Here is a 23899-nt window from a genome sequence, read left to right as displayed (position 1 = left end):
CCTTCCGCTGTGTTGCAGGGCCCCGAGAGGGAACCCGGAGCGCGCACTTTGTGGGGGGCGGGGGACCGCGTTCGCGCTTTGCCCCCGGTCTCTTGCGCGAGTACTAAATCTCACGGACAGGGGGGCCTCGTCATTGATTGTTACAGGTGAGACGGGGATTAGGAGGAGACCCCGACTGATGGGTAAAGGGGAGCACTAACACCAGAGGGACACCCCCGGCGTCTCTTTTTGAGAGACGCCCTGGGGTTTCCTAATGGCCAAGGAGGGTCGGGACCTCGGTTTGACGCCTCCCCCGAAGGACGGCGCCTGTTTGTGCAGCAGAGTGTCGCCATCAGGAGGCTGGGGCGTAAGAGAGCCACACAGCCCGCAGGGTGAGCGCTCCCTACTGGTCCCAGTCACACCTCTTGCAGGAGCAGCAGCAACCGGAGCTTTTCCGGGGTGGAATCTCCCATCCGGGTGCCGGCCAGGCTCACACCTGCTGGGCTGCCCCGGGGGTGAGCCCAGTCGAGAGTCGCAGGGCCAGATCTAGTCACCGGGGAGAAACGATACAAGTGAAGGATTGCTCGGCTCTCGGCACTTGAAAAGACCGACAAATGTCTCGTTCCCGCCGGAGCTGAATGTACCCGCATGTGTGGTGTCGTCTTCTTCCCCCGCCCCGCTGTGTTTGCTGTATTGTCTCTGAAGCCGGCCCCCCCGAGACGAGACGGGCTGTTCCTGTGCCCCAATTAACACTTTACAGGTGCCATTCCCCGGCATTGTGGCCATTGTCGGTGCTCACACGCGATAAGATAAGGCGGAGGAGAGCGGGGCATGCCCAGCGGCAGACATTCAAGGAGGGGGCAGTGCGAGGTGAGGTGAGGTGCGACACGCCGGAGCCCCGACGCAGCTAATGCGGAGCACTTGTTGGACTGGCATCGAAAGGACGTGTGCGCACGGAGCGAGCCTTCCCTGCGGCGGAGCGCGGGAACTTTCTCCCCCCCTCCCGCTGCAGGAGTTGTGTGCGCTGCAGCGGTGCCGAGAGAAAAGCACAGAAGGCAGCAGGCTCTGGAGAGCAGGTAAGAGACGGAGCCTTGTGGGCAGGCGAGCAGGCCCGTTTTTTGGAAATTGCTGAAAAGGTTTGTTCGGTGTGTGGCAGGCGCACGTCGCGAGCTTGCGTGGCGATCTGCCGGTCTGGAGTTATGCAAATGAGGCTGAATTGCATCCCGGGACATGCTGCGAATGCGCAACGGCGACTGCAGATGTGTAGGAAACGGCGCGCTCGTTTTCTCGTTTTGCCCACACTTTTGAGTGTTAGTGTGGCGTGTGAGTGTGTGAAAGAGTGGGCCCAGCAGGAGGCGGTGGCGTGCGGGGCGAGGAGGTGGCCTAGGCTCCGCGATTTGTGCTGTGGGTGCGGGCCGCTTGCAGGGGCCTGTTTAACTCATACTTACCTGGCAGGGGAGATACCTTGATCAAGAAGGAGGTTCACCCAGGGCGAGGCTCGGCCATTGCACTCCGGCTGTGCTGACCCCTGCGAATTCCCCAAATGTGGGAATCTCGACTGCATAATTTCTGGTAGTGGGGGACTGCGTTCGCGCTCTCCCCTGATGTGCTTGGTCCAAAATCAGATACAGGAAGGTTAGGACACCACGAGCTGCGTGGCTGCGGAAGGATCCCGGTTCGACAGGAGTGGACGCCGCTGCTGGTTCTCGCTGGCTTTTAGTTAGGGGTCCGGAGAAGCATCTCAAGCTAGTTCCACTACTCCTTCCGGACGTTCATTCCCTTTTCAAAGTCAGTCGTTTTGCTGTAGTCTGCGTTCTTTAGGCTGATTATCGAGGTTAGCCTTTATTTGGTCATGGGGGGCCTCGGTACTGTATGCTGAGTCTAAAGACAGTTTCACCCGTTTTCTGATTGCTCGGTTCTGTACCAGTGCAGACATGTCAAACAGTGAATGGCTGTACCTCTATTGTATCCGTGCTCAATGAATGAAATCGGTAACAAATGAATATATGTCTAGTTATACGAAAAACGAGTGGTTTATCGACTCATCTTCATTTGCAGATTTAGAGGCAGCTTCGATATTCGTTTTACAGACGGGTTTTTTTTTTGGAATATGGGTCACACACATGCCACAGCAACAAAACATCTCTAGAGATGAGGCTATAGATCACCTTTCCATCCTGCAGGTTTTCCTCCCAAAGCCTACGGCACCAACGGCGACCCCTGCTGGCCGGGAGAGCAAAAGCTTACAGCACCTGGTATTCCCAGGCAGTCTCCCATCCAAGTACTAACCAGGCCCGACGCTGCTTAGCTTCCGAGATCAGACGAGATCGGGCGTGTTCAGGGTGGTGTGGCCATAAGCGAAAGCCCCGGCGCCTGACTCGCTACTTGAAGCTGTGTGTGGCGGGGGTTCCGTGCCCCCCGAGCGGGACTGAAGGATCGTTCGTGTGCAACTCTTTGGAAAGGAGCTGCTTTCCAAATCGCATTGCATGCCTGGATGTTGGCGAATGCGCTACCTTGTGTTGGCTCGTCCCGCACTGGAGGAGGACAAACAATCTGCACGGAGGAGCACCAGGCAAGTCTTCACCAGACAAAAACCTCCAGTGCACAGCACTCTGGAAACATTTCGGGGCTTTCGCGTGTTTATTTCAGCACGTAAAGCGCACCGGTCCAACACGTCGGCCGGGCGCGCGGCGCCTCCGCCCTCTTGTGGCCTTGCGGCGTCAGAGCAAGAGGCTCCTTCTCGCTGCCCTTCCGCTGTGTTGCAGGGCCCCGAGAGGGAACCCGGAGCGCGCACTTTGTGGGGGGCGGGGGACCGCGTTCGCGCTCTGCCCCCGGTCTCTTGCGCGAGTACTAAATCTCACGGACAGGGGGGCCTCGTCATTGATTGTTACAGGTGAGACGGGGATTAGGAGGAGACCCCGACTGATGGGTAAAGGGGAGCACTAACACCAGAGGGACACCCCCGGCGTCTCTTTTTGAGAGACGCCCTGGGGTTTCCTAATGGCCAAGGAGGGTCGGGACCTCGGTTTGACGCCTCCCCCGAAGGACGGCGCCTGTTTGTGCAGCAGAGTGTCGCCATCAGGAGGCTGGGGCGTAAGAGAGCCACACAGCCCGCAGGGTGAGCACTCCCTACTGGTCCCAGTCACACCTCTTGCAGGAGCAGCAGCAACCGGAGCTTTTCCGGGGTGGAATCTCCCATCCGGGTGCCGGCCAGGCTCACACCTGCTGGGCTGCCCCGGGGGTGAGCCCAGTCGAGAGTCGCAGGGCCAGATCTAGTCACCGGGGAGAAACGATACAAGTGAAGGATTGCTCGGCTCTCGGCACTTGAAAAGACCGACAAATGTCTCGTTCCCGCCGGAGCTGAATGTACCCGCATGTGTGGTGTCGTCTTCTTCCCCCGCCCCGCTGTGTTTGCTGTATTGTCTCTGAAGCCGGCCCCCCCGAGACGAGACGGGCTGTTCCTGTGCCCCAATTAACACTTTACAGGTGCCATTCCCCGGCATTGTGGCCATTGTCGGTGCTCACACGCGATAAGATAAGGCGGAGGAGAGCGGGGCATGCCCAGCGGCAGACATTCAAGGAGGGGGCAGTGCGAGGTGAGGTGAGGTGCGACACGCCGGAGCCCCGACGCAGCTAATGCGGAGCACTTGTTGGACTGGCATCGAAAGGACGTGTGCGCACGGAGCGAGCCTTCCCTGCGGCGGAGAGCGGGAACTTTCTCCCCCCCTCCCGCTGCAGGAGTTGTGTGCACTGCAGCGGTGCCGAGAGAAAAGCACAGAAGGCAGCAGGCTCTGGAGAACAGGTAAGAGACGGAGCCTTGTGGGCAGGCGAGCAGGCCCGTTTTTTGGAAATTGCTGAAAAGGTTTGTTCGGTGTGTGGCAGGCGCACGTCGCGAGCTTGCGTGGCGATCTGCCGGTCTGGAGTTATGCAAATGAGGCCGAATTGCATCCCGGGACATGCTGCGAATGCGCAACGGCGACTGCAGATGTGTAGGAAACGGCGCGCTCGTTTTCTCGTTTTGCCCACACTTTTGAGTGTTAGTGTGGCGTGTGAGTGTGTGAAAGAGTGGGCCCAGCAGGAGGCGGTGGCGTGCGGGGCGAGGAGGTGGCCTAGGCTGCGCGATTTGTGCTGTGGGTGCGGGCCGCTTGCAGGGGCCTGTTTAACTCATACTTACCTGGCAGGGGAGATACCTTGATCAGCCTGTAGGTGGAGTAGTTGGATTGTTTTTTTTTTGTTGGAAGCAGTGTTCGATTTGCGGTTTTTGAAATGGCAACCTTTGGATCCCGTAAGAATGCTGTACGTTTTGAGCTCTTGGATGACCTCTTCATGGATCGTATGCAGTTCAGCAGAAAAGTGTTACAGAAGGAACTTGGCTTTGAACCTCGGCACTTGGACTTCATCTTCGCTCTCCCAGGTCAGAAAGCATTTGAGGTTGTATTTGCTACCAATCCTCTGTTTGAACAATGCGTGGATGTGTTTGAGGCAAAAAGAGGCAAAGTTCCTGCACTTGAGAAGATCAACTTGCAGCCTCTGACACAGAGAGAGAGGAAAACGGTGCATGTTGTTATGTTCTCGGAACTGGCAAAGACGGAGGACATTCACACCTGGCTTAACCAGTACTGCACCGTCCACCATGGAACTGAGGTTAGAGATGTTGATGGTATAAAAACAGGAGCAAGGAAATTCGAGGTTCGCTTGCTACCGGACAGCGTAAATGGAGGCTTAAGGCACCTGCCCTCTACAATCCGGCTGGGCGCCTGCAATGGCTATGTGTTTTATGTGGGACAACCAAAGGTGTGTCGGCGCTGTGGTGCTGTGGGACACCTGGCATCGTCCTGCACTGTGAAATGCTGCAAGACCTGTGGCAAACAGGGACATTTAGCCTCTGACTGTTCAATGCTGCCAAAGTGCAATTTATGTGGCTCGGAAGGACACGTTTTTAAGAACTGCCCTCACGCCTACGCCAATAAACTCAAAATGAGAAAGGATGAGGCAGTGCTTGTTTCAGCCAAACCGGCCCGAAAATCCAAAGCAAACAACAAGTCAAACAAAGAACCCTTGTTGGACAAAGACTCTCAGCCTCCAGCCAGGATCAGTCCTGCTGTGGCTCCGGGGCTGGTGGAAGAGAAATCCACTACGCCCCCACAACCGCAGACTGCACCAGACAAGCACGAGGGTTTGAAAACCCCCGAGAACAGCGAGGACCCCTCCCCCACTCCTGCTCCTCAGAACGAGGGCCAGTGTGGGGCCCCCCGGTGGAGCGGGTCCAGCGAGGATACCCAGGATTCAGCGGAGCTGCTTTTCTCAGACTCTGCAAGTGCTACAGATGCCCTCCTCTCCTCCATCCAGTCCATCACGGAGGATCTGCAGCAGCTGGTGGGTGAGGGGGAAGAGGAGACTGGTGCATCGGCTGCACCCCTTTCCCCTCAGTGCTCCCAGGAGCTGGACTTGAGGAAAAGAAAAAATGACTCTGTTTTCTCCCCGAGCGAGGAGGAAGGAGAGCATGGCGATGGGGACAGCTGGAACCTCTCCACCCCTCCCTCTACCCCCTTCCTTGAAATGGACTCTGTGAACGCTTTTACTGCTGCCACCCTGATGAAGGCTCATTCAGAGGATGGCTGGCAGGAAATTGGTAAGAAGAAAAAGAAAAAGAAAAAGGTAACAGGTGAGACCGAAGAGAAATGTGTTTTGTAAAGACTGGTTCCACTTTCTTATGTAATATGGCTCTTAACATAATTTCTCTTAACACAAGAGGTATCAATGACAGAGTTAAATGCCAGTCTGTCTTTGATTACCTCCAGCAGAGAGAGGGAGATGTGTTGATGTTGCAGGAGTGTGCTTTAGCCTATCAAGAGAGGTATAAAAGTTTTGAAGATAGGTGGGATAAAGGGCCTTCTGTTTGGTCAGGGGACAATAACAACAGAGCCTCTGGCGTGGCCATTCTTTTCAAAGGATGGGCATTCAAATTGAAAAGTATTCAGAGGGTCATAGATGGCAGGTTGCTGTGTGTGGATGTGGAATGGGGGACCGTTAACCTGCGGCTAATCAATGTGTATTGCCCTACTGACGTAGGAGGAAGGGTGGAGCTACTCAAGGCACTCTCCCCCCTATTGTTATGCAGCACAGACGTGATAGTGGGAGGGGATTTTAATTGTATCTTAGAGCACACAGACAGGCAGTCTAGCTCGCCGATAAAATTGGATTCCAGCTCACTGGCCCTGCAAAACTTAGTTCAAGACTTTAAACTCTCAGACACATATAGATGTATATATCCCACAACAGCAGGATATACATGGTCAGGGAGGAATAGCAGCTCCAGAATTGACTATTGCTTTGTCTCAGAGAGAGTGAAAGTTGTTGGGGTCACTCTTCAGCCTGTCTTCTTCTCAGATCATCAGGCTTTAGGGTGTAGAGTGGAACTCCAGGGCGGGACTGTCTTTGGCCCAGGCCTCTGGAAACTCAACACAAAGCTGCTAGAGAACGAGGGGGTAGTATCCCGCTACAAGGAGAAACTATCACAGTGGCTGTCCTTGCAGTGTCTGTACGGGTCAGTAGGAGAGTGGTGGGAGGAGGTGAAGGTGAGGACAAAGGCCTTTTTCATGGCTGAGGGAAGGAAGGCTGCTGCCAGACGGAGAGGAGTGCTAGCCAGGAAACAGAGGCAGCTGCAGCGTCTCTACACGATGCTGCACAGTGGCTTCGATGTGCTCGAGGATATCGCCCTTTTAAAAAAGGACATCCGGAGCATAGCCGAAGAAAGTAGTCGAGGAGTGCTGTTAAGAAGCAGAGTGCAGTTCTTGGAAGAAAATGAGAAGTGTACTCGCTTCTTTTTCAGGAAAGTGGTAGGCTCCAAGACTGTCATGGAAAGTGTAGTTGATGAGGAGGGACGAGAGAGAACAGAGCCGAGTGCTATCCTCTCCTGCACCGAGGCCTTCTACTCAAGACTGTACAGCTCTACAGAGGTAAAGGATGAAGATATTCATTTTTTTACCTCAAAGCTAGAAAACATTTTGAGTGAAGAAGATAGGGAAGTACTTGAGAGGGATTTGACAGTAGAAGAGCTGAGACAGGCTATGGAGAGCTTACAGAAGGGGAAAACTCCGGGTGCTGACGGGCTCCCTAAAGAATTTTATTGCACCTTTTGGGATCTGCTTCAGGATCCGCTACTGCTCCTATTCGAGGAAAGCTACAAGACAGAATTGCTGCCTGACTCCTTAAGAGAAGGCACTATCTCTCTCTTGTTTAAGAAAGGAGCAAAAAATGACATAAAGAACTGGAGACCCCTCAGCCTGTTAGGCGTGGACACTAAGATCCTGTCCAAAGCCCTTTTCCTGCGCCTACAAAATGTAGTGGCCTCACTGGTAGGGAAAGAACAGACTTGTGGGATAGCAGGACGCCTGATGAGCGACAACCTGGCCTTGTTGAGGGATGTCTGTCTGTACTCTGAGGATCGCTCCCTCCCTCTGTGCATTTTAGGTGTAGACCTAGAAAAGGCCTTTGACCGCCTAAACCGGCAGTACTTAACATCGGTACTTGAGCACATGAAGTTTGGCCCCATCATGAGAAAGTGGATTAACCTGCTGTACACAGGTAGCAACAGCAGAGTCATGGTTAATGGCAATAGATCACGCACCTTTGAAGTCTGTTCAGGGGTGAGGCAGGGCTGCCCATTATCCCCCTTGTTATTCGTTTTGGCTATGGAGCCCTTAGCCTGTGCCTTGCGCCAGGATCAGGCCATTAATGGGATACCAGTGCCTGGAAGTGGGGGAGGAGAGGTAAAGACATCTCTATACATGGATGACGTCACCCTGCTCCTCTCTGACAATGCCTCAATTAGCAGAGCTCTGCAGTGCTGTGATCGGTTCTCTTTGGCTTCCTCCGCAAAAATTAACACATCTAAGAGTGAGATTTTTTATCAGAACTGGAGGGAGCCAAAAGAAGGACATGATCTCAGGCTGCAAGAGAAGAGAATTAAGGTCCTGGGGGTGTATTTTGGAGAAGAGATGGGAACAGTAAATTGGCAGAACAAATTGCCAATCTTAAACAAAAAACTGATGCAATGGAAGGACCGAGACCTCACCATGACAGGGAAGGTGCTGGTCATCAAAGCCGAGCTCTTGCCTGTCTTGAATTTTCTGGCTTCTACCTTCCCAATCCCACACCGTGTTGCGGCGGTGCTGAGGAGATTGATGTTTCAATTTCTATGGGGTGGGAAGCAGGAAAGACTCAGAAGGGAAATAATGTACAGGCCGCTACCCTCAGGGGGGAAGTCTGTCCCAGATATTGCTACGAAGCTGCTGTGCATTTTCCTGGCCTCTGTGCTGAGAGGCTTTGCAACAGCACCTGCAGCGCGTACCTGGACTTATTTTTCCAGGCTCTGGGTAGGTAGGGAGGTGTTCAGAGTGTGGGGTGTCAGACCCAAGCTGGACGTCCCACTCTCTGACACATGCCCTGCAATTTATGGGACAGTTAAAAGTTTTCTAAGATCTCACCCAATTGGCCATATTCCCCTCCGAGATGTCAGCGTCCAAAAACTGGAAGATTTCGTAGCACCCCAGAACAATAAGCAGACCCCTGTGGGCATTTTAACATCAGCCCAAACAAGGAAGGTGTGGAAACACACATCCTCTAAATTTCTGTGCAACATTCACAGAGATTTAGCCTGGAGTGTCGTCCACCAGTGCTTACCGGTACGAACTTTCTTGTACCGTAGGGGCCTCACCCCCAGCCCTCGCTGCGTTAGGGTGGGCTGCGGCGAGGAGGAGACTGTGACCCATCTCCTGTGGTCCTGCTTTTTTGCTAAGGCCTTCTGGGCACAGTTTGAAGATTGGTTGCAGGCTCTCTCGCCCCAATTTACCCTGACCGCTGCTTTCATCATATACGGCATCTCTCCTGTCAAACTTCCCCCTGACGTGTTTGACAGGATCTGGGCCGTGGTGAACAGTGGGAAAGACGCCCTGTGGAGAGTGAGGAACATGGGGCTGTTCAAAGGCATCGAGGTCCCAGTCAAGGCAGCAGGTAGCCTGGCCCTGTTCATCACCCGAGAGAACTATTACCTCAGAGATCTGTGGAGAGAAGGGAGGGAGGAAGCAGAAAATCTGTGGGAAATAGAGGGCATTGGACAGTATCTCAAGAAACTGTGAAAAACATTATCATGTTTAAATAAAGAATGTGATTTGCACCAGAAAAAAAGAAAATTGTTGCTATGTAACTGTTACCGTGTCAAAATGTAATGAGATGTGATCATATATACTGTTTTAAGTATGTATATTAATGTAAAGCTTTCTGATTTGTGATTTCCTGTATTTTTTTGTGAAAAGAAAATAAAGTTCTTAAAAATCGAAATCGGTTCACCCAGGGCGAGGCTCGGCCATTGCACTCCGGCTGTGCTGACCCCTGCGAATTCCCCAAATGTGGGAATCTCGACTGCATAATTTCTGGTAGTGGGGGACTGCGTTCGCGCTCTCCCCTGATGTGCTTGGTCCAAAATCAGATACAGGAAGGTTAGGACACCACGAGCTGCGTGGCTGCGGAAGGATCCCGGTTCGACAGGAGTGGACGCCGCTGCTGGTTCTCGCTGGCTTTTAGTTAGGGGTCCGGAGAAGCATCTCAAGCTAGTTCCACTACTCCTTCCGGACGTTCATTCCCTTTTCAAAGTCAGTCGTTTTGCTGTAGTCTGCGTTCTTTAGGCTGATTATCGAGGTTAGCCTTTATTTGGTCATGGGGGGCCTCGGTACTGTATGCTGAGTCTAAAGACAGTTTCACCCGTTTTCTGATTGCTCGGTTCTGTACCAGTGCAGACATGTCAAACAGTGAATGGCTGTACCTCTATTGTATCCGTGCTCAATGAATGAAATCGGTAACAAATGAATATATGTCTAGTTATACGAAAAACGAGTGGTTTATCGACTCATCTTCATTTGCAGATTTAGAGGCAGCTTCGATATTCGTTTTACAGACGGGTTTTTTTTTTGGAATATGGGTCACACACATGCCACAGCAACAAAACATCTCTAGAGATGAGGCTATAGATCACCTTTCCATCCTGCAGGTTTTCCTCCCAAAGCCTACGGCACCAACGGCGACCCCTGCTGGCCGGGAGAGCAAAAGCTTACAGCACCTGGTATTCCCAGGCAGTCTCCCATCCAAGTACTAACCAGGCCCGACGCTGCTTAGCTTCCGAGATCAGACAAGATCGGGCGTGTTCAGGGTGGTGTGGCTGAAAGCGAAAGCCCTGGCGCCTGACTCGCTACTTGAAGCTGTGTGTGGCGGGGGTTCCGTGCCCCCCGAGCGGGACTGAAGGATCGTTCGTGTGCAACTCTTTGGAAAGGAGCTGCTTTCCAAGTCGCATTGCGTGCCTGGATGTTGGCGAATGCGCTCCCTTGTGTTGACTCGTCCCGCACTGGAGGAGGACAAACAATCTGCACGGAGGAGCACCAGGCAAGTCTTCACCAGACAAAAACCTCCAGTGCACAGCACTCTGGAAACATTTCGGGGCTTTCGCGTGTTTATTTCAGCACGTAAAGCGCACCGGTCCAACACGTCGGCCGGGCGCGCGGCGCCTCCGCCCTCTTGTGGCCTTGCGGCGTCAGAGCAAGAGGCTCCTTCTCGCTGCCCTTCCGCTGTGTTGCAGGGCCCCGAGAGGGAACCCGGAGCGCGCACTTTGTGGGGGGCGGGGGACCGCGTTCGCGCTCTGCCCTCGGTCTCTTGCGCGAGTACTAAATCTCACGGACAGGGGGGCCTCGTCATTGATTGTTACAGGTGAGACGGGGATTAGGAGGAGACCCCGACTGATGGGTAAAGGGGAGCACTAACACCAGAGGGACACCCACGGCGTCTCTTTTTGAGAGACGCCCTGGGGTTTCCTAATGGCCAAGGAGGGTCGGGACCTCGGTTTGACGCCTCCCCCGAAGGACGGCGCCTGTTTGTGCAGCAGAGTGTCGCCATCAGGAGGCTGGGGCGTAAGAGAGCCACACAGCCCGCAGGGTGAGCGCTCCCTACTGGTCCCAGTCACACCTCTTGCAGGAGCAGCAGCAACCGGAGCTTTTCCGGGGTGGAATCTCCTATCCGGGTGCCGGCCAGGCTCACACCTGCTGGGCTGCCCCGGGGGTGAGCCCAGTCGAGAGTCGCAGGGCCAGATCTAGTCACCGGGGAGAAACGATACAAGTGAAGGATTGCTCGGCTCTCGGCACTTGAAAAGACCGACAAATGTCTCGTTCCCGCCGGAGCTGAATGTACCCGCATGTGTGGTGTCGTCTTCTTCCCCCGCCCCGCTGTGTTTGCTGTATTGTCTCTGAAGCCGGCCCCCCCGAGACGAGACGGGCTGTTCCTGTGCCCCAATTAACACTTTACAGGTGCCATTCCCCGGCATTGTGGCCATTGTCGGTGCTCACACGCGATAAGATAAGGCGGAGGAGAGCGGGGCATGCCCAGCGGCAGACATTCAAGGAGGGGGTAGGGCGAGGTGAGGTGAGGTGCGACACGCCGGAGCCCCGACGCAGCTAATGCGGAGCACTTGTTGGACTGGCATCGAAAGGACGTGTGCGCACGGAGCGAGCCTTCCCTGCGGCGGAGCGTGGGAACTTTCTCCCCCCCTCCCGCTGCAGGAGTTGTGTGCACTGCAGCGGTGCCGAGAGAAAAGCACAGAAGGCAGCAGGCTCTGGAGAGCAGGTAAGAGACGGAGCCTTGTGGGCAGGCGAGCAGGCCCTTTTTTTGGAAATTGCTGAAAAGGTTTGTTCGGTGTGTGGCAGGCGCACGTCGCGAACTTGCGTGGCGATCTGCCGGTCTGGAGTTATGCAAATGAGGCTGAATTGCATCCCGGGACATGCTGCGAATGCGCAACGGCGACTGCAGATGTGTAGGAAACGGCGCGCTCGTTTTCTCGTTTTGCCCACACTTTTGAGTGTTAGTGTGGCGTGTGAGTGTGTGAAAGAGTGGGCCCAGCAGGAGGCGGTGGCGTGCGGGGCGAGGAGGTGGCCTAGGCTGCGCGATTTGTGCTGTGGGTGCGGGCCGCTTGCAGGGGCCTGTTTAACTCATACTTACCTGGCAGGGGAGATACCTTGATCAAGAAGGAGGTTCACCCAGGGCGAGGCTCAGCCATTGCACTCCGGCTGTGCTGACCCCTGCGAATTCCCCAAATGTGGGAATCTCGACTGCATAATTTCTGGTAGTGGGGGACTGCGTTCGCGCTCTCCCCTGATGTGCTTGGTCCAAAATCAGATACGGGAGGGTTAGGACACCACGAGCTGCGTGGCTGCGGAAGGATCCCGGTTCGACAGGAGTGGACGCCGCTGCTGGTTCTCGCTGGCTTTTAGTTAGGGGTCCGGAGAAGCATCTCAAGCTAGTTCCACTACTCCTTCCGGACGTTCATTCCCTTTTCAAAGTCAGTCGTTTTGCTGTAGTCTGCGTTCTTTAGGCTGATTATCGAGGTTAGCCTTTATTTGGTCATGGGGGGCCTCGGTACTGTATGCTGAGTCTAAAGACAGTTTCACCCGTTTTCTGATTGCTCGGTTCTGTAACAGTGCAGACATGTCAAACAGTGAATGGCTGTACCTCTACTGTATCCATGCTCAATGAATGAAATCGGTAACAAATGAATATATGTCTAGTTATACGAAAAACGAGTGGTTTATCGACTCATCTTCATTTGCAGATTTAGAGGCAGCTTCGATATTCGTTTTACAGACGGGTTTTTTTTTTTGAATATGGGTCACACACATGCCACAGCAACAAAACATCTCTAGAGATGAGGCTATAGATCACCTTTCCATCCTGCAGGTTTTCCTCCCAAAGCCTACGGCACCAACGGCGACCCCTGCTGGCCGGGAGAGCAAAAGCTTACAGCACCTGGTATTCCCAGGCAGTCTCCCATCCAAGTACTAACCAGGCCCAACGCTGCTTAGTTTCCGAGATCAGACGAGATCGGGCGTGTTCAGGGTGGTGTGGCCGTAAGCGAAAGCCCCGGCGCCTGACTCGCTACTTGAAGCTGTGTGTGGCGGGGGTTCCGTGCCCCCCGAGCGGGACTGAAGGATCGTTCGTGTGCAACTCTTTGGAAAGGAGCTGCTTTCCAAATCGCATTGCGTGCCTGGATATTGGCGAATGCGCTCCCTTGTGTTGACTCGTCCCGCACTGGAGGAGGACAAACAATCTGCACGGAGGAGCACCAGGCAAGTCTTCACCAGACAAAAACCTCCAGTGCACAGCACTCTGGAAACATTTCGGGGCTTTCGCGTGTTTATTTCAGCACGTAAAGCGCACCGGTCCAACACGTCGGCCGGGCGCGCGGCGCCTCCGCCCTCTTGTGGCCTTGCGGCATCAGAGCAAGAGGCTCCTTCTCGCTGCCCTTCCGCTGTGTTGCAGGGCCCCGAGAGGGAACCCGGAGCGCGCACTTTGTGGGGGGCGGGGAACCGCGTTCGCGCTCTGCCCCCGGTCTCTTGCGCGAGTACTAAATCTCACGGACAGGGGGGCCTCGTCATTGATTGTTACAGGTTAGACGGGGATTAGGAGGAGACCCCGACTGATGGGTAAAGGGGAGCACTAACACCAGAGGGACACCCCCGGCGTCTCTTTTTGAGAGACGCCCTGGGGTTTCCTAATGGCCAAGGAGGGTCGGGACCTCGGTTTGACCTCTGTTTGTGCAGCAGAGTGTCGCCATCAGGAGGCTGGGGCGTAAGAGAGCCACACAGCCCGCAGGGTGAGCGCTCCCTACTGGTCCCAGTCACACCTCTTGCAGGAGCAGCAGCAACCGGAGCTTTTCCGGGGTGGAATCTCCTATCCGGGTGCCGGACATGCTCACACCTGCTGGGCTGCCCCGGGGGTGAGCCCAGTCGAGAGTCGCAGGGCCAGATCTAGTCACCGGGGAGAAACGATACAAGTGAAGGATTGCTCAGCTCTCGGCACTTGAAAAGACCGACAAATGTCTCGTTCCCGCCGGAGCTGAATGTACCCGCATGTGTGGTGTCGTCTTCTTCCCCCGCCCCGCTGTGTTTGCTGTATTGTCTCTGAAGCCGCCCCCCCCGAGACGAGACGGGCTGTTCCTGTGCCCCAATTAACACTTTACAGGTGCCATTCCCCGGCATTGTGGCCATTGTCGGTGCTCACACGCGATAAGATAAGGCGGAGGAGAGCGGGGCATGCCCAGCGGCAGACATTCAAGGAGGGGGTAGGGCGAGGTGAGGTGAGGTGCGACACGCCGGAGCCCCGACGCAGCTAATGCGGAGCACTTGTTGGACTGGCATCGAAAGGACGTGTGCGCACGGAGCGAGCCTTCCCTGCGGCGGAGCGCGGGAACTTTCTCCCCCCCTCCCGCTGCAGGAGTTGTGTGCACTGCAGCGGTGCCGAGAGAAAAGCACAGAAGGCAGCAGGCTCTGGAGAGCAGGTAAGAGACGGAGCCTTGTGGGCAGGCGAGCAGGCCCGTTTTTTGGAAATTGCTGAAAAGGTTTGTTCGGTGTGTGGCAGGCGCACGTCGCGAGCTTGCGTGGCGATCTGCCGGTCTGGAGTTATGCAAATGAGGCCGAATTGCATCCCGGGACATGCTCCGAATGCGCAACGGCGACTGCAGATGTGTAGGAAACGGCGCGCTCGTTTTCTCGTTTTGCCCACACTTTTGAGTGTTAGTGTGGCGTGTGAGTGTGTGAAAGAGTGGGCCCAGCAGGAGGCGGTGGCGTGCGGGGCGAGGAGGTGGCCTAGGCTGCGCGATTTGTGCTGTGGGTGCGGGCCGCTTGCAGGGGCCTGTTTAACTCATACTTACCTGGCAGTGGAGATACCTTGATCAGCCTGTAGGTGGAGTAGTTGGATTGTTTTTCTTTCGTTGGAAGCAGTGTTCGATTTGCGGTTTTTGAAATGGCAACCTTTGGATCCCGTAAGAATGCTGTACGTTTTGAGCTCTTGGATGACCTCTTCATGGATCGTATGCAGTTCAGCAGAAAAGTGTTACAGAAGGAACTTGGCTTTGAACCTCGGCACTTGGATTTCATCTTCGCTCTCCCAGGTCAGAAAGCATTTGAGGTTGTATTTGCTACCTATCCTCTGTTTGAACAATGCGTGGATGTGTTTGAGGCAAAAAGAGGCAAAGTTCCTGCACTTGAGAAGATCAACTTGCAGCCTCTGACACAGAGAGAGAGGAAAACGGTGCATGTTGTTATGTTCTCGGAACTGGCAAAGACGGAGGACATTCACACCTGGCTTAACCAGTACTGCACCGTCCACCATGGAACTGAGGTTAGAGATGTTGATGGTATAAAAACAGGAGCAAGGAAATTCGAGGTTCGCTTGCTACCGGACAGCGTAAATGGAGGCTTAAGGCACCTGCCCTCTACAATCCGGCTGGGCGCCTGCAATGGCTATGTGTTTTATGTGGGACAACCAAAGGTGTGTCGGCGCTGTGGTGCTGTGGGACACCTGGCATCGTCCTGCACTGTGAAATGCTGCAAGACCTGTGGCAAACAGGGACATTTAGCCTCTGACTGTTCAATGCTGCCAAAGTGCAATTTATGTGGCTCGGAAGGACACGTTTTTAAGAACTGCCCTCACGCCTACGCCAATAAACTCAAAATGAGAAAGGATGAGGCAGTGCTTGTTTCAGCCAAACCGGCCCGAAAATCCAAAGCAAACAACAAGTCAAACAAAGAACCCTTGTTGGACAAAGACTCTCAGCCTCCAGCCAGGATCAGTCCTGCTGTGGCTCCGGGGCTGGTGGAAGAGAAATCCACTACGCCCCCACAACCGCAGACTGCACCAGACAAGCACGAGGGTTTGAAAACCCCCGAGAACAGCGAGGACCCCTCCCCCACTCCTGCTCCTCAGAACGAGGGCCAGTGTGGGGCCCCCCGGTGGAGCGGGTCCAGCGAGGATACCCAGGATTCAGCGGAGCTGCTTTTCTCAGACTCTGCAAGTGCTACAGATGCCCTCCTCTCCTCCATCCAGTCCATCACGGAGGATCTGCAGCAGCTGGTGGGTGAGGGGGAAGAGGAGACTGGTGCATCGGCTGCACCCCTTTCCCCTCAGTGCTCCCAGGAGCTGGACTTGAGGAAAAGAAAAAATGACTCTGTTTTCTCCCCGAGCGAGGAGGAAGGAGAGCATGGCGATGGGGACAGCTGGAACCTCTCCACCCCTCCCTCTACCCCCTTCCTTGAAATGGACTCTGTGAACGCTTTTACTGCTGCCACCCTGATGAAGGCTCATTCAGAGGATGGCTGGCAGGAAATTGGTAAGAAGAAAAAGAAAAAGAAAAAGGTAACAGGTGAGACCGAAGAGAAATGTGTTTTGTAAAGACTGGTTCCACTTTCTTATGTAATATGGCTCTTAACATAATTTCTCTTAACACAAGAGGTATCAATGACAGAGTTAAATGCCAGTCTGTCTTTGATTACCTCCAGCAGAGAGAGGGAGATGTGTTGATGTTGCAGGAGTGTGCTTTAGCCTATCAAGAGAGGTATAAAAGTTTTGAAGATAGGTGGGATAAAGGGCCTTCTGTTTGGTCAGGGGACAATAACAACAGAGCCTCTGGCGTGGCCATTCTTTTCAAAGGATGGGCTTTCAAATTGAAAAGTATTCAGAGGGTCATAGATGGCAGGTTGCTGTGTGTGGATGTGGAATGGGGGACCGTTAACCTGCGGCTAATCAATGTGTATTGCCCTACTGACGTAGGAGGAAGGGTGGAGCTACTCAAGGCACTCTCCCCCCTATTGTTATGCAGCACAGACGTGATAGTGGGAGGGGATTTTAATTGTATCTTAGAGCACACAGACAGGCAGTCTAGCTCGCCGATAAAATTGGATTCCAGCTCACTGGCCCTGCAAAACTTAGTTCAAGACTTTAAACTCTCAGACACATATAGATGTATATATCCCACAACAGCAGGATATACATGGTCAGGGAGGAATAGCAGCTCCAGAATTGACTATTGCTTTGTCTCAGAGAGAGTGAAAGTTGTTGGGGTCACTCTTCAGCCTGTCTTCTTCTCAGATCATCAGGCTTTAGGGTGTAGAGTGGAACTCCAGGGCGGGACTGTCTTTGGCCTAGGCCTCTGGAAACTCAACACAAAGCTGCTAGAGAACGAGGGGGTAGTATCCCGCTACAAGGAGAAACTATCACAGTGGCTGTCCTTGCAGTGTCTGTACGGGTCAGTAGGAGAGTGGTGGGAGGAGGTGAAGGTGAGGACAAAGGCCTTTTTCATGGCTGAGGGAAGGAAGGCTGCTGCCAGACGGAGAGGAGTGCTAGCCAGGAAACAGAGGCAGCTGCAGCGTCTCTACACGATGCTGCACAGTGGCTTCGATGTGCTCGAGGATATCGCCCTTTTAAAAAAGGACATCCGGAGCATAGCCGAAGAAAGTAGTCGAGGAGTGCTGTTAAGAAGCAGAGTGCAGTTCTTGGAAGAAAATGAGAAGTGTACTCGCTTCTTTTTCAGGAAAGTGGTAGGCTCCAAGACTGTCATGGAAAGTGTAGTTGATGAGGAGGGACGAGAGAGAACAGAGCCGAGTGCTATCCTCTCCTGCACCGAGGCCTTCTACTCAAGACTGTACAGCTCTACAGAGGTAAAGGATGAAGATATTCATTTTTTTACCTCAAAGCTAGAAAACATTTTGAGTGAAGAAGATAGGGAAGTACTTGAGAGGGATTTGACAGTAGAAGAGCTGAGACAGGCTATGGAGAGCTTACAGAAGGGGAAAACTCCGGGTGCTGACGGGCTCCCTAAAGAATTTTATTGCACCTTTTGGGATCTGCTTCAGGATCCGCTACTGCTCCTATTCGAGGAAAGCTACAAGACAGAATTGCTGCCTGACTCCTTAAGAGAAGGCACTATCTCTCTCTTGTTTAAGAAAGGAGCAAAAAATGACATAAAGAACTGGAGACCCCTCAGCCTGTTAGGCGTGGACACTAAGATCCTGTCCAAAGCCCTTTTCCTGCGCCTACAAAATGTAGTGGCCTCACTGGTAGGGAAAGAACAGACTTGTGGGATAGCAGGACGCCTGATGAGCGACAACCTGGCCTTGTTGAGGGATGTCTGTCTGTACTCTGAGGATCGCTCCCTCCCTCTGTGCATTTTAGGTGTAGACCTAGAAAAGGCCTTTGACCGCCTAAACCGGCAGTACTTAACATCGGTACTTGAGCACATGAAGTTTGGCCCCATCATGAGAAAGTGGATTAACCTGCTGTACACAGGTAGCAACAGCAGAGTCATGGTTAATGGCAATAGATCACGCACCTTTGAAGTCTGTTCAGGGGTGAGGCAGGGCTGCCCATTATCCCCCTTGTTATTCGTTTTGGCTATGGAGCCCTTAGCCTGTGCCTTGCGCCAGGATCAGGCCATTAATGGGATACCAGTGCCTGGAAGTGGGGGAGGAGAGGTAAAGACATCTCTATACATGGATGACGTCACCCTGCTCCTCTCTGACAATGCCTCAATTAGCAGAGCTCTGCAGTGCTGTGATCGGTTCTCTTTGGCTTCCTCCGCAAAAATTAACACATCTAAGAGTGAGATTTTTTATCAGAACTGGAGGGAGCCAAAAGAAGGACATGATCTCAGGCTGCAAGAGAAGAGAATTAAGGTCCTGGGGGTGTATTTTGGAGAAGAGATGGGAACAGTAAATTGGCAGAACAAATTGCCAATCTTAAACAAAAAACTGATGCAATGGAAGGACCGAGACCTCACCATGACAGGGAAGGTGCTGGTCATCAAAGCCGAGCTCTTGCCTGTCTTGAATTTTCTGGCTTCTACCTTCCCAATCCCACACCGTGTTGCGGCGGTGCTGAGGAGATTGATGTTTCAATTTCTATGGGGTGGGAAGCAGGAAAGACTCAGAAGGGAAATAATGTACAGGCCGCTACCCTCAGGGGGGAAGTCTGTCCCAGATATTGCTACGAAGCTGCTGTGCATTTTCCTGGCCTCTGTGCTGAGAGGCTTTGCAACAGCACCTGCAGCGCGTACCTGGACTTATTTTTCCAGGCTCTGGGTAGGTAGGGAGGTGTTCAGAGTGTGGGGTGTCAGACCCAAGCTGGACGTCCCACTCTCTGACACATGCCCTGCAATTTATGGGACAGTTAAAAGTTTTCTAAGATCTCACCCAATTGGCCATATTCCCCTCCGAGATGTCAGCGTCCAAAAACTGGAAGATTTCGTAGCACCCCAGAACAATAGGCAGACCCCTGTGGGCATTTTAACATCAGCCCAAACAAGGAAGGTGTGGAAACACACATCCTCTAAATTTCTGTGCAACATTCACAGAGATTTAGCCTGGAGTGTCGTCCACCAGTGCTTACCGGTACGAACTTTCTTGTACCGTAGGGGCCTCACCCCCAGCCCTCGCTGCGTTAGGGTGGGCTGCGGCGAGGAGGAGACTGTGACCCATCTCCTGTGGTCCTGCTTTTTTGCTAAGGCCTTCTGGGCACAGTTTGAAGATTGGTTGCAGGCTCTCTCGCCCCAATTTACCCTGACCGCTGCTTTCATCATATACGGCATCTCTCCTGTCAAACTTCCCCCTGACGTGTTTGACAGGATCTGGGCCGTGGTGAACAGTGGGAAAGACGCCCTGTGGAGAGTGAGGAACATGGGGCTGTTCAAAGGCATCGAGGTCCCAGTCAAGGCAGCAGGTAGCCTGGCCCTGTTCATCACCCGAGAGAACTATTACCTCAGAGATCTGTTGAGAGAAGGGAGGGAGGAAGCAGAAAATCTGTGGGAAATAGAGAGCATAGGTCAACATCTCAAGAAACTGTGAAAAACATTATCATGTTTAAATAAAGAATGTGATTTGCACCAGAAAAAAAGTAAATTGTTGCTATGTAACTGTTACCGTGTCAAAATGTAATGAGATGTGATCATATATACTGTTTTAAGTATGTATATTAATGTAAAGCTTTCTGATTTGTGATTTCCTGTATTTTTTTGTGAAAAGAAAATAAAGTTCTTAAATCGGTTCACCCAGGGCGAGGCTCGGCCATTGCACTCCGGCTGTGCTGACCCCTGCGAATTCCCCAAATGTGGGAATCTCGACTGCATAATTTCTGGTAGTGGGGGACTGCGTTCGCGCTCTCCCCTGATGTGCTTGGTCCAAAATCAGATACGGGAGGGTTAGGACACCACGAGCTGCGTGGCTGCGGAAGGATCCCGGTTCGACAGGAGTGGACGCCGCTGCTGGTTCTCGCTGGCTTTTAGTTAGGGGTCCGGAGAAGCATCTCAAGCTAGTTCCACTACTCCTTCCGGACGTTCATTCCCTTTTCAAAGTCAGTCGTTTTGCTGTAGTCTGCGTTCTTTAGGCTGATTATCGAGGTTAGCCTTTATTTGGTCATGGGGGGCCTCGGTACTGTATGCTGAGTCTAAAGACAGTTTCACCCGTTTTCTGATTGCTCGGTTCTGTACCAGTGCAGACATGTCAAACAGTGAATGGCTGTACCTCTACTGTAACCGTGCTCAATGAATGAAATCGGTAACAAATGAATATATGTCTAGTTATACGAAAAACGAGTGGTTTATCGACTCATCTTCATTTGCAGATTTAGAGGCAGCTTCGATATTCATTTTACAGACGGGTTTTTTTTTTTGAATATGGGTCACACACATGCCACAGCAACAAAACATCTCTAGAGATGAGGCTATAGATCACCTTTCCATCCTGCAGGTTTTCCTCCCAAAGCCTACGGCACCAACGGCGACCCCTGCTGGCCGGGAGAGCAAGAGTTTATAGCACCTGGTATTCCCAGGCGGTCTCCCATCCAAGTACTAACCAGGCCCGACCCTGCTTAGCTTCCAAGATCAGACGAGATCGGGCGTGTTCAGGGTGGTGTGGCCGTAAGCGAAAGCCCTGGCGCCTGACTCGCTACTTGAAGCTGTGTGTGGCGGGGGCTCCGTGCCCCCCGAGCGGGACTGAAGGATCGTTCGTGTGCAACTCTTTGGAAAGGAGCTGCTTTCCAAATCGCATTGCGTGCCTGGATGTTGGCGAATGCGCTCCCTTGTGTTGGCTCGTCCCGCACTGGAGGAGGACAAAGAATCTGCACGGAGGAGCACCAGGCAAGTCTTCAGTGCACAGCACTCTGGAAACATTTCGGGGCTGTCGCGTGTTTATTTCAGCACGTAAAGCGCACCGGTCCAACACTTCGGCCGGGCGCGCGGCGCCTCCGCCCTCTTGCTGCCCCTGCAGCTGCTTCACTTTTCCCTTTAGTTGCCATCGATTTTTTTGTAGTGCTATACATATACGATTGAGGTATCTTAGAGTTCTCCTTCGAAGACCCAGCACTCTCTTTTCTTTTCCCAGTGTTACTCATATCGGACTTTTTAAACCTAAAAAAAAATCGTTTTTTTTTTCTTTCAATTATAACTGAAGTTTAAACAACTAGTGTTAAGTCCTTATTTTTCTGTAGTCAAAAAAAGCAAAAATTAACATTCAGGTCATGAAAAACTCAAAAAAACTCCCCAACCACTAAACTTTACCTCCCACCTGAGCGCCATCTTGAACGCCCCTACCACCAGAGAATGCTCACGATTTCGGAAGCTGTCTCCGGGACGTGCTGATTCCACACATCCTGAATAAATCATGATATTGTTAGTTGCTGTAGCTAGACGTTCAAATGAGTTTCATGGCCAGATGGACTGTTTCCTCCAGCGGTATAGTATTGCAGTGAGACAGCACGATGCCTGCAAGACTATGTCACGCTAAACGCCACAGATTGTGTTTGTCCGTTCGTGTCAGTCGTCCCGCAGCCACGGGAAGTGGGACACAAACATGCTGCAATGCTTTCAAGACGTTAGGATTTGTTTGTGCAACATCCAAGAGGAGTACTTGTGGCTTGAATGTGAACTGTACGTGCCCGCCCCCTTTCCTCTGTAGTGCATGAGTTCCTCCCGGCATGCCCTTCGTCATTGTTCTGTCATCTTGTATTTAAAGGGTTGTATTTCTGCTGCTGAAAATAAGCAACGGTTTTCTCACAACGCCCTTTGTTCCCAACGGAGCCCTTGTCTGTCATGAAATTCTTCAAAACCTCAAGCTAGAAGAAGAAGAAGACGACAAATATGAAGCGTTATAGCAACGACATGCCATGACACGATCGATAACGATTTCCATAGGATCCCCGCGGTTGCCTGGCAACCGTCAGCTTTGCGCAGTGGCAGTATCGTAGCCTGTGAGGGTTAGCCGAGGCGTGATTATTGCTAGTTGAAAACTTTTCCCAATACCCCGCTTCCGCCGGTTTGCAATACAATCGGCGAAAGCAATTTTTGACAGTCTCGTCAGAGACTGAGCAAGGTGTTTAAAGACAGATTTGGTCACGGTGATATCATGGTAGAAAGAAACGAACTTGTTACGTGTCAACAGAAACGCTCTTTAGCTCTTTCAGCTTTATGCAGAGAACAGCGTCTGTCGAGATTACTTTTGTGTCAGCGCGAAACGCCGTGTGCTTGTCAGTATGATTTCATATTGCTCGTAGCGGCGCCTGGCTTTTGTCTGTCAAACGTTAGGTTGCGCTTCTTCATGCTGCATCGTCGGCATGAGTGGAGCATTTTAAACGTCTGTACTTACTGCGCCCCATAAGAAATCGTTTGTCCCCATTCAAAAGAGATTGTGCGATGTCCTGCAGCGTTCGCAAAGCAAACCTTTGACAGTTTGAAAAGAGGAATTTATTCTGCTTCCTGTGCGTGCAGTAGTTACAAAGTTGAACGTCTTTACACGATCTGCTGCAGTTTTCAGTGGGTGGGCTTTGTCAAATGGCTTGGAAAAACGCACTGTGTTTCTGCTCGGGAAACATCATGAGCAGTGTCCTGCATGTTTTCTGTGTATAGCTGTCTTTTAACGCATACAGAATTCATTCGAAATCATTGATTTCTCCAATTAACAAGGGTCTCTTTTTGAACCTGCCAGAAGCATTCTTTCAATGTAACAGATTTACTCCGGGGAAGGGCAGTATGACATTGAGAGTAGCTCAAGCTTTCAGCACCTTTATCTGACTGCATGTATGCAGACACTGCTCAGAATCCCCTGTAAGATTCTCCTTCAATTCCGTTTTGCAGTGCTTTAGCTCTTTCAAAAGGCTTCGCTTTGCTAGTCACAATCCAAGGCTCATGACAGCATTTGAAAACATTCGTAACTGCGTTGGCCGGGAATCGAACCTGGGTTAACTGCTTTGAAGGCATCTATGCGCAACACTGGCTCGCTCCAGAATAAATCTCACGTCGAGGGCATATTTTTTTCCATTTTACCGTGAGTCGGGCTCAGCTGCACAGAGGAGAGAGCAGAGCAATGAGGTCACAGGGACAGGGGAGTCACACGCTGGCGGTTTGAATACGCGGAAGATCACTGAGGGATCCACAGTATATGGACTCTCCGTGCGCCATCAGTCCGCACTCCGGACTCTGAATCCTGCCATCCGAGTTAAGATCTCGGCGGAACCTGAGGCGCAGTTCCTTCTTAAAACGTATTCTGGTGAGCATTTCTAGAATCGTACTTGTATAGATGCAGCCTTTAATGTGTTGCTAGGTTAAAATTGATGACTTCTTGTATTTCAGTAGGCAACTGCCCTCTTGATTTCGGATTTAATTTCTTTATTACAGGGGCGCTTTTATGAAGACAGAGTCATGTTCAGGTACTTTGCTTGATGGAGGAAGCTCATTTCGGACTCTGTGATCTGCTCACCTGGAAAGGTCTGCTATACTACTACAAGAGAGAAGTAGAGTCTGGAAGAAGGGACAATTTTATGATGCTTTGGAAGATAATGTTTTTTTTTTCTTATACTGAAAATGAAAGGTAGTTGTTTCTATATGGACTCAGTCTTTGGAATTTGTATATATATATTTCAGTGATCCCTCAGCCATTCCTTCTGTATTGTAATTCAATTTCTCTTTTAAAATTCCTTCCCCACTTCTAGGACCTGCAGTTGCTGAACTCCACAATGGCTTCTATTGGAAAGTCTGTGACTGAGACCAAGTGTTCACTTTTTT

The 23899-nt window shown here is 52.2% G+C and overlaps 9 non-coding genes across 9 annotated transcripts; 5 read left to right on the top strand and 4 right to left on the bottom strand.

Moving 5' to 3' along the window:
• Nucleotides 1-1419: 1419 nt before the first annotated feature.
• On the top strand, nt 1420-1583 carry LOC138236538 (U1 spliceosomal RNA). Its single transcript, XR_011188709.1, has one exon. It is a non-coding gene; the product is annotated as a U1 spliceosomal RNA (small nuclear RNA).
• A 636-nt stretch (nt 1584-2219) lies between these two features.
• LOC138236515 (5S ribosomal RNA) lies at nt 2220-2338 on the bottom strand. Its single transcript, XR_011188687.1, has one exon. It is a non-coding gene; the product is annotated as a 5S ribosomal RNA (ribosomal RNA).
• A 6940-nt stretch (nt 2339-9278) lies between these two features.
• Nucleotides 9279-9448, top strand: LOC138236465 (U1 spliceosomal RNA). The gene has a single exon (XR_011188641.1). It is a non-coding gene; the product is annotated as a U1 spliceosomal RNA (small nuclear RNA).
• A 636-nt stretch (nt 9449-10084) lies between these two features.
• LOC138236527 (5S ribosomal RNA) lies at nt 10085-10203 on the bottom strand. The gene has a single exon (XR_011188699.1). It is a non-coding gene; the product is annotated as a 5S ribosomal RNA (ribosomal RNA).
• A 1807-nt stretch (nt 10204-12010) lies between these two features.
• On the top strand, nt 12011-12174 carry LOC138236534 (U1 spliceosomal RNA). The gene has a single exon (XR_011188705.1). It is a non-coding gene; the product is annotated as a U1 spliceosomal RNA (small nuclear RNA).
• A 636-nt stretch (nt 12175-12810) lies between these two features.
• On the bottom strand, nt 12811-12929 carry LOC138236524 (5S ribosomal RNA). The gene has a single exon (XR_011188696.1). It is a non-coding gene; the product is annotated as a 5S ribosomal RNA (ribosomal RNA).
• A 6921-nt stretch (nt 12930-19850) lies between these two features.
• LOC138236555 (U1 spliceosomal RNA) lies at nt 19851-20012 on the top strand. The gene has a single exon (XR_011188725.1). It is a non-coding gene; the product is annotated as a U1 spliceosomal RNA (small nuclear RNA).
• A 636-nt stretch (nt 20013-20648) lies between these two features.
• LOC138236521 (5S ribosomal RNA) lies at nt 20649-20767 on the bottom strand. Its single transcript, XR_011188693.1, has one exon. It is a non-coding gene; the product is annotated as a 5S ribosomal RNA (ribosomal RNA).
• Nucleotides 20768-22060: 1293 nt separating this feature from the next.
• Nucleotides 22061-22202, top strand: LOC138236481 (U4 spliceosomal RNA). The gene has a single exon (XR_011188655.1). It is a non-coding gene; the product is annotated as a U4 spliceosomal RNA (small nuclear RNA).
• The last annotated feature ends 1697 nt before the right edge of the window (nt 22203-23899 follow it).

The sequence above is a fragment of the Lepisosteus oculatus genome, unplaced genomic scaffold (genome assembly GCF_040954835.1).
Source record: "Lepisosteus oculatus isolate fLepOcu1 unplaced genomic scaffold, fLepOcu1.hap2 HAP2_SCAFFOLD_90, whole genome shotgun sequence".
NCBI lineage: Eukaryota > Metazoa > Chordata > Actinopteri > Semionotiformes > Lepisosteidae > Lepisosteus > Lepisosteus oculatus.
The sequence above is the reverse complement of the archived record's forward strand: the minus strand, read 5'-3'. Positions and strand labels throughout refer to the sequence as shown.